The sequence below is a fragment of the Hyposmocoma kahamanoa genome, unplaced genomic scaffold (assembly GCF_003589595.1).
Source record: "Hyposmocoma kahamanoa isolate Upper Pololo Valley unplaced genomic scaffold, ASM358959v1 211, whole genome shotgun sequence".
Taxonomy (NCBI): Eukaryota; Metazoa; Arthropoda; class Insecta; order Lepidoptera; family Cosmopterigidae; genus Hyposmocoma; species Hyposmocoma kahamanoa.
Window position 1 is genome coordinate 4,877,349 of NW_020653732.1, and position 13,573 is coordinate 4,890,921.

At 35.4% G+C, this 13,573-nt stretch overlaps 1 protein-coding gene across 5 annotated transcripts in view; it reads left to right on the forward strand.

Moving 5' to 3' along the window:
* LOC113227504 (homeotic protein distal-less) overlaps positions 1-13,573 on the forward strand; it is a 185,414-nt gene that overhangs the window by 114,971 nt on the left and 56,870 nt on the right. The window lies entirely within an intron of this gene.

Sequence of the window (13,573 nt, forward strand, 5' to 3'; positions counted from 1 at the left end):
TATTTATTAAAGTTTATGTTGTGAAATGTTACGATGTGTTTGTTTTTCAAACTAAATACTAAATGGAATACTTTTATTAATAAGTTTATTATTATGCACGTATAATTTTGATGTATTAGCCGACAATATTCATAACAAAATATTTTCGTATACATAAGCAACTTTTAAAACAGTTCGTCCAGGTAAGTACTGCCACCTTACCTATTTCTGCCGTCAAGCAGTAATGTGAGCCTTACTGCGTTCTGGTTTTGAAGGGTAAGGGTGCTGGTGAAATAGCAGGCACATGGGGTTTGTCAACATATATCTTAGAGTATCGGGCGCAGTGGCAGTGCACCTCAGATCTTCGTAATTTAAAGTTCTGAGCGGCACTGCAACTGTTATGGACAGGCGTGTCGCTTACCGACATACGCACAACGTATATAAATAACGTAGCATTATTAAATAATATAGCAATAACATTATCGAGTTCTTAGGTTTTCGCGATTGTTACACATAGGAAATGAAACTATTTTTCCGGATTTAAATCGCGTATATTTGTTTTTTCAAACAAACCAACGTTTCTTGCCCTTTACATGTCTCACGGTCACGGTTAACACCGTTATCCGTGACCACGGGACCTGTAACAGACCCGATTTAAATCCAGTAAAATAGTTTCATTTCCTAACTAATAACATTAAGTAACATTCTAAACTGAGTTCAAAAACCTACGTACGACGATTTATGAAGAGTGTATGCTGCTAGAAGCTGATTAAGTATTTCTTTCTTGATGTTAAATTGTCAATTCACCTGTACTGTCAAATTTCAATTTCCTCAATATGGACCAGTTACAGACAGTCCTATGTAACGAAGAATACGGACACCAAAGTCTGCTATCAATTTCTAAAGCAAAACCTAAGATTGCAGCACGGACAGGCTTTTACAACGTACAGCGAAACCGCATACCGTGGTAGACTTTCGATTAAATTATTACTACAATTTATATAATATTAGATTAAAATCAGCCATGCTGAATCTTTACATATGTTAGACAATATCACACATGGTGCTCTGATCCCAAAGTAAGTTACTAAAGCACTTGTGTTAAGCAAATCTGAAACAACGAACCACAAACACCCAGACCCGAGACAGCATAGAAAAGTTAGTTTTCTACATTGACCTGGCAGGGGATCGAACCCGGGATTTCAGAGATGGCGACAACGTGAAAATCGGTATGCAAACCATTCAACCGCGGAGGTCGCCATAATAAATAATTTTCACAGTTTCGTCCGTTATAATTCAACGTTCCAAATTCAAACGTACAAATTCGAAATTGGAACAAATCTCAGAGCGGTACGAGCACGTAAGTAGGAAGTTCCCATTAACTCGTAATACGCTCAAGTGACGTTGCCTTGCGTTGCCGTCCACTGCTATATCTTGACCTCTAGCCCCTCTCTATTCTCATACTAATCTAGAAATTGCTGGGGAATTTTCCTATAGACCTAGAGGTCAACATCCCTGGTTTAGTCTTAAACAAAGGCCATTATATTTTGAACTCTCTTGGTGGATGTTATTGAGCCAATTTGTTGAGAAGATTTTGAATACGAGGGCTCAAGTTGGACTGGATAGGTGATTGGCTCGATTGGCCGGATGGCTTGCTCAAGATGCTGTTCTGGGTTAGTACAGTCTCCGGCGGTTGTTGTAAGTTTTCCGGGATTACTTTAAAGGTATTATTTCACGAAGAATTATTATCACTGTTGCCTAATACACTTTTCAAAATTGCATTGGTTAAAACGGCATCTCATCATCATCATCCCATTTATAAGTCCCATTGCTGGTCAAGGGTCTCCTCACAGGTGATGGTTTTAGGCCGCCATTTCGTGTCGTGAACCTTCTTCGATGTGCATATTTCCTAACGATGTTTTCCTTTAACGAAAAGCTCATGGTAAAATCAACTTAAATCTCGCACATAAATTCCAAAACTCAGAGGTGCGAACCCAGACTCGAATCTACAGCCTCTGCTTGCGAGGTGGTAAGTCAAACCATTAGGCTACCACGGCTCGAAAAGGCTTATGCGAGACAACCAGACCAGTTCCTGTAGTACGATTCACGTAAGTACAAGCTATCAAAATATCGTTGAAGTTACGTAGTCGTTCGGTCGCAGTCATGTCCAAAATTGGTATTCGTATCACTTGAACAAGCGTTGATGTGAACAAAATTGAAACGTAACTAATGAACAACATCTTGGATTGTGAAATTTGATGTTTAGTGGTCGAAAGTCTATTGAAAAAACTGTCAAAATTTTTGCAGAATACGTGTGACTTGTCGTTTAGAGTCTATTTAAGTTCGATTCACGTACCAGAATACGCTTTAACGACATTTGCATCGAACGACTTTAAAATTGGACTCATTGAAGTTCAACGTGAATACGAAAAAGCAGTTCAACGACTCAATCGCTACGATATCGTAACGGTTTGATTACGTGAATCGCTCTACAGGTCTCAAACTAGGAAATTCTATGTACACACAGAACACTCAAACCACAAGCAATTTGTTTACCAAAATGTTTAATATCGCAGCTTTGGTGTGAAAATGTCACATCTGCAAAATGACAACTTTTCAGGTTTAAAGATTCTACGAAAGATATTAGCCTCTTTTTATTTGTGCGTAAATGGGAGAGTTTAGTAGCAGTAGAGCTCCATGTGAAAGAGTTCGTCCAGGGAAGTACTGCCACCTTACCTACTTCTGCTGCCAAGCATTACTGTGTTCCAGTTTAGAAGAGTGCTGGTGAAATTACAGGCACATGGGATTTGTCAACTTATGTCTCAGGGTGACAGGCGCAGTGGCAGTGCCCCTTAGATCTTTGCCATTTAAAACTCTTGAGTGGCACTACAACTGTTATGTACAGGCGTGTAGCTTACCATCAGACGCACGACTTGTTCGCCCCGTCACTTGATATTATAAAAAAAGTTTAAAATTTCACATAATACATACTTTGTTTTGTGTAGTTCCTATTATTGTCATGACTTTCGCGTGTTATATATAAATGACTATAATAACGCACGCTGTGTCGCGGGTGCCATGAACACACACATAGACAACCACAAATGACAACCAAACTCACAAGAGAAATAAATGTAGGCCATACATACATACATACATACCTGGGACCTCTGCGTGGCAGCATGGTAACCGTTCGGCCACGGAGGCAGTACCTATATAAATATATACTTTTGAAGGGTAGGTATTTGGGAAGCGAAATTGTTTCGTTTCTTCAAATTTGTACTTTAAATAGGACGTAAGATGCTTTGATTTAAACCGATGTCATTTTTTTAAGTATAAATAAATGTTATAGACTAATTTTGTTTCAATGTTGAAAGAAACATTCTGAAAAGTTGTAATTTTGCAAATGTCATTATTTTAAATAGTATGTTATTATTATCGATATAAAGATCGACTACAAACACGAACAAAAACACAAAGAATTCCTTCGATCTCATTAAACTCATTTATACTATGCTTGCTATAAAGGTATAATTTTTTTTTCTAATACCGAGTGACGGGACGAGCAAGTCGTGCGCCTGGTGGTCAGCGACACGCCTGTCCATAACATTTGCAGTGCCAGTCCCAATTTTAAATCGTAAAAATCGGATGGGGCACTGCCACTGCGCCCGTCACCCGTCACGACAAGTCCCATGTGCCTGTAACTTCACCAGAACATTTACCCTTCAAAACCGGAACGGTGGATGGCAGTTCTTCTCTTTCACAAGGAATTTTACTGTTCCTGTGATCTTATTACACCAATTTATCCTCTCGGGAATCGAACTTGATCCACCAAGGTCGTCACAAGCAACTTAAAGTCTGTACAAATCATCACCGTTATGAATAATAAACATTAATAACATTGCTTTACAAGTCATAAGCAAACTCATATCTCCATTTTCGACTAAAGTTGTGCAACTCGACTTTTATTGGAATGAAATCGGCCCAATTAAATAGATCGATTCGTTCTGGTGTTGCCATAAATCATATTCTATAGTACACCTGCTAGAGGTGTTGCTACATCACATTATATTATTATGGATGTGACAGGTAACATTTTATACGTTTTGTCAAGTTTTTTAGTTACGTATTTTGATGAGATTATTAATAAAACACGTTTTAATACTTTGTTTGTCTGCAAGAGATATCTGGAGATTATTTGGAGTTTTTTAACCCTTATGTGCAAGATGGCGTTTGTTCATTTTATGCAATTATTCGTGTTTAAAAAATACCAAATAAAATTATTGTAAGTTCTCGAAATGTATAAATTTTTTTTTGTATATTTCGGAGACGAATAAAAGTAATAATAACAAAATATTTTTATTGTCTGACACAGACAACTCTTAGGTCTTCTCCCTTGATTCCACAATTTCTTCTATCACGTAAACCACAGACAATTTAAATCTTAGAAAGTAATATAAATAATAATAGAAAAAAAACAAAGTAGTAATTGTAACAATATTTGTTTCATATTTTTGCAATTTCTATTTTATTTTATTTATTAAAATTTCATTGTCATTGACGTAGTTAATTTAATTTTTTATGTTTTTGTGTTGCGTTACTGACATAGTTATAATATTTATGTTGGTACTTGGTACTTGGTGTAACGGGCTGGTGTTCGCAACTCGACGTCAAGGCGCCTATTTTGCGTGTTATTAATATTTATGTTTTATCACTCGTCTTGTAAACTTTGCAATTAAATAATGGCAATTTTTACAAAAAAATTGTGTAATTGCAAATCAAACAAAGCCGTCGTAACGTAATGGTTGGACCTACTTACTGCCTTTCAAGCATAGGGCCGTAGGTTCCAATCCGGACTTTGACCTAATCCCTCCTTAGAGGAAATCCATGCCCGGCAGTGGGACGTATGACTGAGTTGGTGGTGGTGATGATGAAATCAAACAAAACAAACTTTGTCGGACCACTTCCTTATACCTTCACTTTGCCAATAAAAAAGTTTTTTTTTTTTTTGTAAAAAACATGCCTTATCTGCCTCTTACGACATCATAGAAAACACAAGGTTACAAATGATCGAGTTCACAAGTAATTAACTTCTAATGACGTAACTACAAAAAAGACATCAACGATTCTATCAATCATTCGTCTATTTGAAAAAAGAATTGTTAAGAAAAAATGAACGGACCGAAACGGCTGGCCATTCATAATTCCACATTTGAATATTGTGGGGTCATAAGCTTTTGTTTTTTTCTCGTTATCAGGTGTTATTGGCCAGTGCTAACTTTGTTTCCTCATTTTTTTGTTTTTAAATTAAGATTTTGAGCAATGATAATCCTAAACACAATGAAGTACTTAGTACATAATTATTCTCTAATTTAACATGTTGCTCGTGTCATATTAATTTTAAATATAATTATCTGTATACATTATTAGAAGATTTTGTAGAAAGAGAGAGGTTTTTAATTTTGACTTTTATTTTGTGTAATAATAAGGCCAACTGTTCTACAACAGACAACTTATACTTTTTGTAGGTGAAATAACAGGACCCAAATCAAAATAAGACGCCACTTTTAATAACCAAACGTGCAACTGCAAAATTACATTGTTCCCACTTAATATCTTTTTTGAACTTTAACGTATTCGTTATAAAGACTTTTCGGGATGTTTTTTAAACTTTGGTATTACTGTCTGTTGAGTTTTTAGGAACCGGAAACGTCAGTACGTTCGTTTTTTGAAATGTTGCGTGATGCGTCAGTTTGGTTACTCTTGGTTTAAACATAGAACGTTTTTTAATTTATAAGTTCTAATGCAGATGGCGCTTATGAAATATATTGCCTTATCTTCAAAGTTTTTTTAAACGTCTAGGTCAATAAACATACGAATAATTGTTTTGACGAAAATGGCGGGCTTTTGAAGTTACAAGTACACAAGTACAGTTTTTACAAAGATTATTTTTAAGTATATTATGAAGAAAATATGAAGTAATAAATAGTGATAAAGAAAGTTAAAACTGTAGTTCTTATTTTAAACCAAACTACAAAAAAATTTATCTAGAAAATTCTACCCATTATGAATTCAAAGTTTTTGTCCAAAGTGACAATAATGTAATTTAAGTGAAAGCGCTCCCGCCGCTTAAAGACTATTTAGAAAACGTCAACAAGAGAACTAAGTTATCTAAGAGAAAGTGAAAACATAATGTACTAGAACTGCAATGGGAAATAATTATTGACGATCCCGATAATTAAACGAAGACATGGATCAAAGGACTTGTATCCAAGTCAAAACTCTTAATAATAAAAAAATAAATAAACATATATTTTGCTATAGTCTTAAATCTCGTAAATGCCAAATTTTGAATATCAACCGGAATCTTACTATAGAAGCGTATAGACTGCCCCTTAAACGAATTTGAGGTCTTGTAGAGACTATTGTCAAGAACAGCTATTTTATTTTTATTCCTCGTGTTAATATACATCTGCCACTATTTTTCATAAAGAAATTACTATTCAACTTAACATAAATTACATTTTCATAAATATATTGTGACTTATCTCTCATTTCGTAACGTGTTTTAAACTTATTTATTTGCTGTATAAAAAAATACACAACGTAGAGAAGAGTCAATCTTAGTCTAACTGATATCCATCATAATACGATACGATTTAAAAGTGATTAAAAAACCTATTTTGATTGAACAGATATGTCTCGCTGGTAATACATGCTTCCTTAATCGATTGGTTTGATAATAACATTAAGACATATTTTTGTAATATTATGTTTGTAACAATAAGTTACATTATTATTGCTTACCTGTATTACTTACATTACTTGCATTACTTACACTACTTACATTATTTGCTTTTACATTTTACACTTTTACTTGATATATTACTTTTAAAGTTAGGTATATATGTATTTGCGTGTGATGCACTTTGCTGGCATGGCTTACTGGTATACTACTGGCAGAAAACCAGCGCTGTTTGACCTCTCTCAAACTACAGTATTTAAGTTGAGTCAGGGCCATTTTAGCACAAATCGTAGTAATTCAAATTTTATTAGATTTCACAATATTTGTTTTCTCACAGTGTTTTAGGTAAATGTGTATTAAATTAATAATTGTATGTTATATGGCCTTTATGTTATACATTGTTAAATGTTTGTAAATGTTTTGTTTCTGTTTGTATTTGTGCTGAATAAACGTGGTATCTATCTATCTATAAAATAGCTAGATGAATGTTATTTTTAAAATTAATAACGGCCAAATATTTAGATATTAATTATTTTACGTACGTACGTAACCACACCGGCTTTATTATATGCTTTTAAATAGACCCCGGGTAAGGATGATACAGTACAACAAAAAAGAATGAAAGAATTTAGCAAATTTCTCATAATATTTTTCAATCTTTTTTGTTTTTACTAACTTGCATTGTTTTTTTGCGGTACGTAAACATTGTTCAAATTACGTACTTATAATGTCTACATGACGTAGAAGTGCTAAACAAAAAAGCATTTATTCTAATTTTATAACCTCTTTTAAAAACCAAAACAAAGAAAACGAAATAATAATCATTAAGAACGTTTAAGTGCTTATAACTCAAAATTGAACCTTAGTAAATGTTGTTAACCGTTATAATCTTTTAAATCCTCATAAAAAATTAAAATTAATTTTTTGCAAAGATTAATTTTTGATAAATCACAAGATATGAGTTATAACATTTGTGCATGGAGCGTGGATACAATATAATTAAGACATCAGTAAAGTAACGTTTTAAATGAAACGGATTAAGTTGACATCTTTGTCAGGATTCTAGTAGCTGCATCAGATATTTATAGGCTAAGTAGCAGTAGGGTTCCCTGTGAAAGAGTTCGAAGTACTGCCATTTTACATGTTTCTGCCGCCAAGCAGTAATGTTAATGTAAAGCAGTAAAAGCAGTAATTACGGCGTTCCGATGGTGAAATTACTTTTTAAGACTTCCAAAACTTCTTCATTTCATATATCTTGTTTTATTTTTATTAAATGCTATGTAAGATCGAAACCCTGATCTCTTTGTGCTATCACTACTGCTTGGTGGCAGCAATAGTAAAGGTGGCAGTACTTCCCTGGACAACCTCTTTCGCAAGGAGCTTAACTGCAGCTAGAATCAAATCTGTTATGGTCATAGATTTGTAGCACCGTGACACTCATGCATGGATACCTTTTTTTTATTATATTAAGTGACGGAACGCACAAGTCGTGCGCCTGATGGTAAGCTACACGCCTGTCCATAACAGTTGTAGTGCCCCTCAGAGCTTTAAATCGCAAAGATCTGAGGGGCACTGCCACTGCGCCCGTCACCCTGACCTAAAGTTAGACATAAAGTTGATAAGTCCCATGTGCATGTAATTTCACCAGCACCCTTACCCTTCTAAACCGGAACGCAGTAATGCTAACATTACTGCTTGGCGGCAGAAATAGGTAAGGTGACAGTACTTCCCTGGACGAACTCTTTCACAAGGAGCTCTACTGCTACTAATAACTAAATGCCTTTATTTGTAACGTCTTGTCGATGACAATTCATCTATGATTCTATGATAGCCGCCGCTCCTAAAGTCGGTCTTGATCTTGCCATGTAAATTACTTTTATTGAATGTAAATGTTAGATTCGATTGGGAGTGTTATTTAAACGAACCACAATATAAAACAAAATCATTAATTAATTATACGTCCCACTGTTGAGCATGGGGCCCATTTAAGAAGAGAGTTAGAGGTAATGCTCCATCCAATCCATCACTAACCTAAAGTATTATTTAAACCTACAGACAAGTGCATAAGGACTATGAAATCTAAGCCCGTGCTGGAAATCGAATTTGCAACCTTTCAATTACAATACCAGCTATGTCCTTTGGTTCTTATATTGGGCTTAAGTGGCCCCTGTTGCGACCTACTGCTTTAGTTTATGTACGGTAGATACCACCGTATCGTGATGACGTCATGCTTGCGTGCTTTCTATTACCATTATGTATTGACCCATCTCTCCCTCCGTTTCCTATATTAACTTTAATGTGCTTGTAACTGCAGTAGAGACATGCCTATACTGGTCACTAATGTGATAGTTTCGAGTATTCTCTTTTCGAATTTGAATGTATTCTAAATTGCTTTTTTATTGGACTAGAATTTATGGCGTCTATTTTAGAGCCAGATGTCATCATTGTTCTACTTTTGAATGTATTCTTTTTGTTAACTATGTTATTTTTCTCTTTACAGGTAAGACTGGCTGGATTTATTTTCATTACATCGTTGAAACTACGTAAAACTACGTGAAAATACGTAAGTTATTGCACATTTTAAAAAAGGAATTGTAACATAAATTCGAAATACATCACGCATCACACGTTCCAATTTTAAAATCCGTACGGACAGTGTTGCGTAACGAAAAAAAAAACGTTAGAGCCATCATAAAAATATGAAACCAATTTTGCTGTTTCGCCATAGTTTTCCCACTATTACGGAGCGTTGTGTAGTTAATAGCAAAATGGCGGCGTCACGGGTGACACACACGGTAATGATCGTTTTATCTTAAGTGTGGCATCGGCCTTAGGTGCATCCGTACGAACTTGGCCTTATGAAATTGCTTAGACTTAGATTGAGGTAAAAAAACCATTGTTCGAAAAAAAATCTTTTATTTTTTCTTTAGCAACGGGAAAAATTACACACACGCGATGATACTTATTTTTGTTTAGGTAAGTAAAAATTGTTGCTCGTGATAAAAAAATGATATATTTTCTTTATTGTAACAACGATGATGAAATAAGGAAATTCTGTGAAAGTACTATAGCCGCTTTTCATTTCCACACAAGCGCGTTAAAAGCGCGAGCTTTACCGCCCGAGCAGCCGAAAACCGTAAAAGGTTCACATAGGTTATCATCAGCCAGTACTTCAGATTTGTGCCTTTGACGCAGTGTTCCTAACACTGTGTCCAAAAATGCGGGTTGGGACTTTACACGTTTTCCGAGGATTGATAACCCTTCTTCGACGTGTAGGGTTTCATCTCGACGTTTTCCTTCGCCGAAACGAATTTTTTGTTTGAGGGAATTTCTTATCGCAATTCTGTACAGTATTTGCTGAAAATTTATAGACGCCATCTAACGTCTTTTGAAGGAACTACAAAATACTCTAAGAACTTTCTGCAATGTATTGCATAAAATAGGTTTTATAGAAGGACCAAATTTTTAAACCTTTTAAAGGCATTTTCTGTACGCGAAGCCAAACTAATTTATCAGTCACAAATCAAAATAAGGTGGTGTTGCAAAATGAAAAACAATTGCAGCTCATGACCGATCATAATTTGTGATAATATTGTCTATGGTATTGCAAACAATCTCGTCATCCCTTGGACATGTCAACAGGCCAGGAAGTTTACCCCGAAAATACTATACGTGACTGCGTCCGCAACTAAGCTCTTACTGAATCCATGTGGAACGAAGGAAAACAAAAAAATAAAACTACGTATGTCAGTTTTACGATGTAACTAATGTTAAAATTCGATACCAAAGCTGTCATTTGACGTTTCGTAGTAAGGAACTATGTCAAATCACGATCTTCGTACGCATTTCGTGTTAGCCTCCAGTCCGGTACGAAGCTAGAATGATAATCGTTGCTTCGTATTTCATATTTCTTGATAGACCTCCGGGTTACAGGAACCAAATCATGAGAGATTCTCATTTTAGAACTCTAATCAGTAAGTTTTACAAACAATACACATTAAATCTCGAAGAATAAACCCCTAGTTTAACTTTATGGTTTTTTGCAAATGTGAATTTAAATTCTATTCTTCTTTCTGAGTTACCATCTCCTACCGGAGGTCGGCGATCATTAAGGCTATCTGTATTTTAGACTCAGCTGCACAGAACAATGATCTTGTGCTCAGGTTGAACCATGGTCGGAGATTCTTCAGCTACAAACTACGTCATCTTCCAGGAGTCGCTTTCCCTGTATCTTCCCTTGCATAATTAGTCGGAGTAGGTCGTATTTATCATTACGCGTTATATGACCAAAGTACTGTAGTTTGCGTTTTTTGACAGTACTCAAGACCTCTAATTTCTTATTCACCATCTGCAATACTCTTTCATTGGACATTCTATCCGTCCACGATATTTTTGAAATTCTTCTGTTGACCCACATTTCAAAGGCTTCTAAACGGTTACTCATATTTTGAGGTAAGGTCCAGGACGCCATACAGAAGAACCGAAAACAAGTAGCAACGTGCCAAACGCACCCTGGTAGAGATCTTCAAGGATCGATTGCAGAGTAGATGACTCAACTTTAGAAATGCATTACGTGCTTGTTCTATCCGACATTTGATCTCCACGCTATGATCCACGAATTCTCATATCGGCAAATTGTAAATAATGATATTCCAACTTTTATTCTCGTGTTATCTCTTGATTCAGAGAAAAACAATGTTTAGTTTATTTGTATATATCATATATATCATTTCGAAATGTGGGAAAATGTTGTCTGAGTCGTGCTAGTACTGTTCCAATCATTCTTTACCAAGAAATAGTAATCCATCTGCGGGTACGTGCAGATTTACAAGGAAAGAGGCGGCAAAATTACTTTTTTTTAACCCCCGACGCAACCGCAAGAGAGTTATTATACCTACATAATATATTAAGGCGAAGTATTTCATCGTGAGCCTAGATTTTAGGAGATCAGATCAGATACGACGTTGACAAGCGCCCGATGGCCACTAACGGAGCAGCGGGCGACGTGGTGTGTCGTTAAACAATATGTAAATCTGTTTAGAAGATTAAGGGTGTGAAATTACTGGCACATGTGACTTATGTCAACTTATGTCTCAAGGTGACGGGCACAGTTAAGTAGCAGTGACTCTCAGATCTTTGTGAATTAAAGCACTGACTGGCACTGCAACTGTTATGAACAGGCGTGTCGCTTATCACCAGGTGCGTGACTTGTCCGTCTGTTCGTTCCGCCACTTGATATCATAAAAAAATTATATATGTTAAGTATGTACAAAATTTTGTCATTGTATCAAAACACATTTTTAATGACACATGTCACACGGTCAATGCAATATTGTATCAACTGAAAAAGTGTATTTTTTCAGAATCGATGAAAAACAAATTACACACTTCCGGTGAAAAATTATTAAAATTTATGTATATGTTGGAGTTTATTACAGACATTTAAACAATTACCTGCTTGCCAAATATATTTAAAAATAAAATTGAAAAAATAACTTTATATATAGATTTTAAGACTTTCGTGGTTATTCACTAAATGATTATCACTGGTATCAGGTTTCTTACCACGGTATGACTTCTTTTTATTTTCCCGATATTTCGGAACGGTGGCACGCTCCATGGTTACGGGTTGACTCAAAATCGGAAAAATAAAAAGAAGTCATACCGTGGTAAGAAACCTGATACCAGTGATAATCATTTAACTTTATATTCTTGAGTAAGGACTGTTTTGTCCAGAATTAGCTCGCAAAAAAAATTGTCTCATTTTGATTTAAGTAGATATTTTTAAATTGTTTCTTACAATATTCTAACGACGGTTTTAATCACACGTAGAGAATCAAATTTTGCGTACAGCAATAGTGTAATCTTGAATTTCACATATTTTGAGTTACGCGACTATTGTAATATCAGTGCGATATCTTTTTTCATTATTTAAACAAGTAGGCAATTTCATATTTGCCTTTAAAATATGAAATAAATAAATTACTATAATAACTACGCAGCACCTCTCACTTGACTCTCCTTGGCCCAGTGGCGACAGTCGACTGCGGAAGCCGAGGGCATAGGGTCACATCCTGTGCCGTACACGTTTAAATTATCTCTCGCTACCTTCATTTCCTGTGTTGATAGATTCTTATGTACTTGTAAAAATCCTGTGTCCTCCAGCGGAACGTATACAGATTCATATAGCATAGATTACATTTCGATACCACTAATGAATACACTACACCAATTTAATTTTTGTCCTGTTCCGTTTTTATTTGGTTTTTTATTCCTTTATTTTTTTGTTTTCCTTTTTTCCGATTTTGCTTTTTGTTTGTTTTTTTTTCACTAGGAGTATAATATTGGTAAAGAAATGTGGCTGTTTACAAAAATAACAGAAAATGACCAAAAAATAAAAATGGCGTAAAGTGGGGCAGCTAACAGAATAGGGTCCACTGTCATGTTTAACTCAGTGGGGGAACGGTCCCTACTCAATTGAGAGCTGGATGGTTCGAATCCCGGTGGCAGCTATGCCCCAAGACACCTGACTTCCAAACCAGTTGAATTCTAGGTTCTGAGAGCCATTTTAATCATTTAAAAGAAAAATCTACATAGGTAGAGATCTCTATGAAAGTGTTCTTCCAAGGTAGTACTACTACTTTGCCTATTTCTGTCGCCGAGCAGTAATGTGAGCATTCTCCCGTCTTTATCAAAAACAACATAATCGACATTTTAGCGAAATAGAGTTATTAACATACCTGGAATCAGGGAAACTAGATCTACAACCCCGTCTAATTGTTTTTTTATATCTTATTTAGTTTCAATTTTATTGATAAGCAAAATCAGTGTATAAGAAATGAAACTATT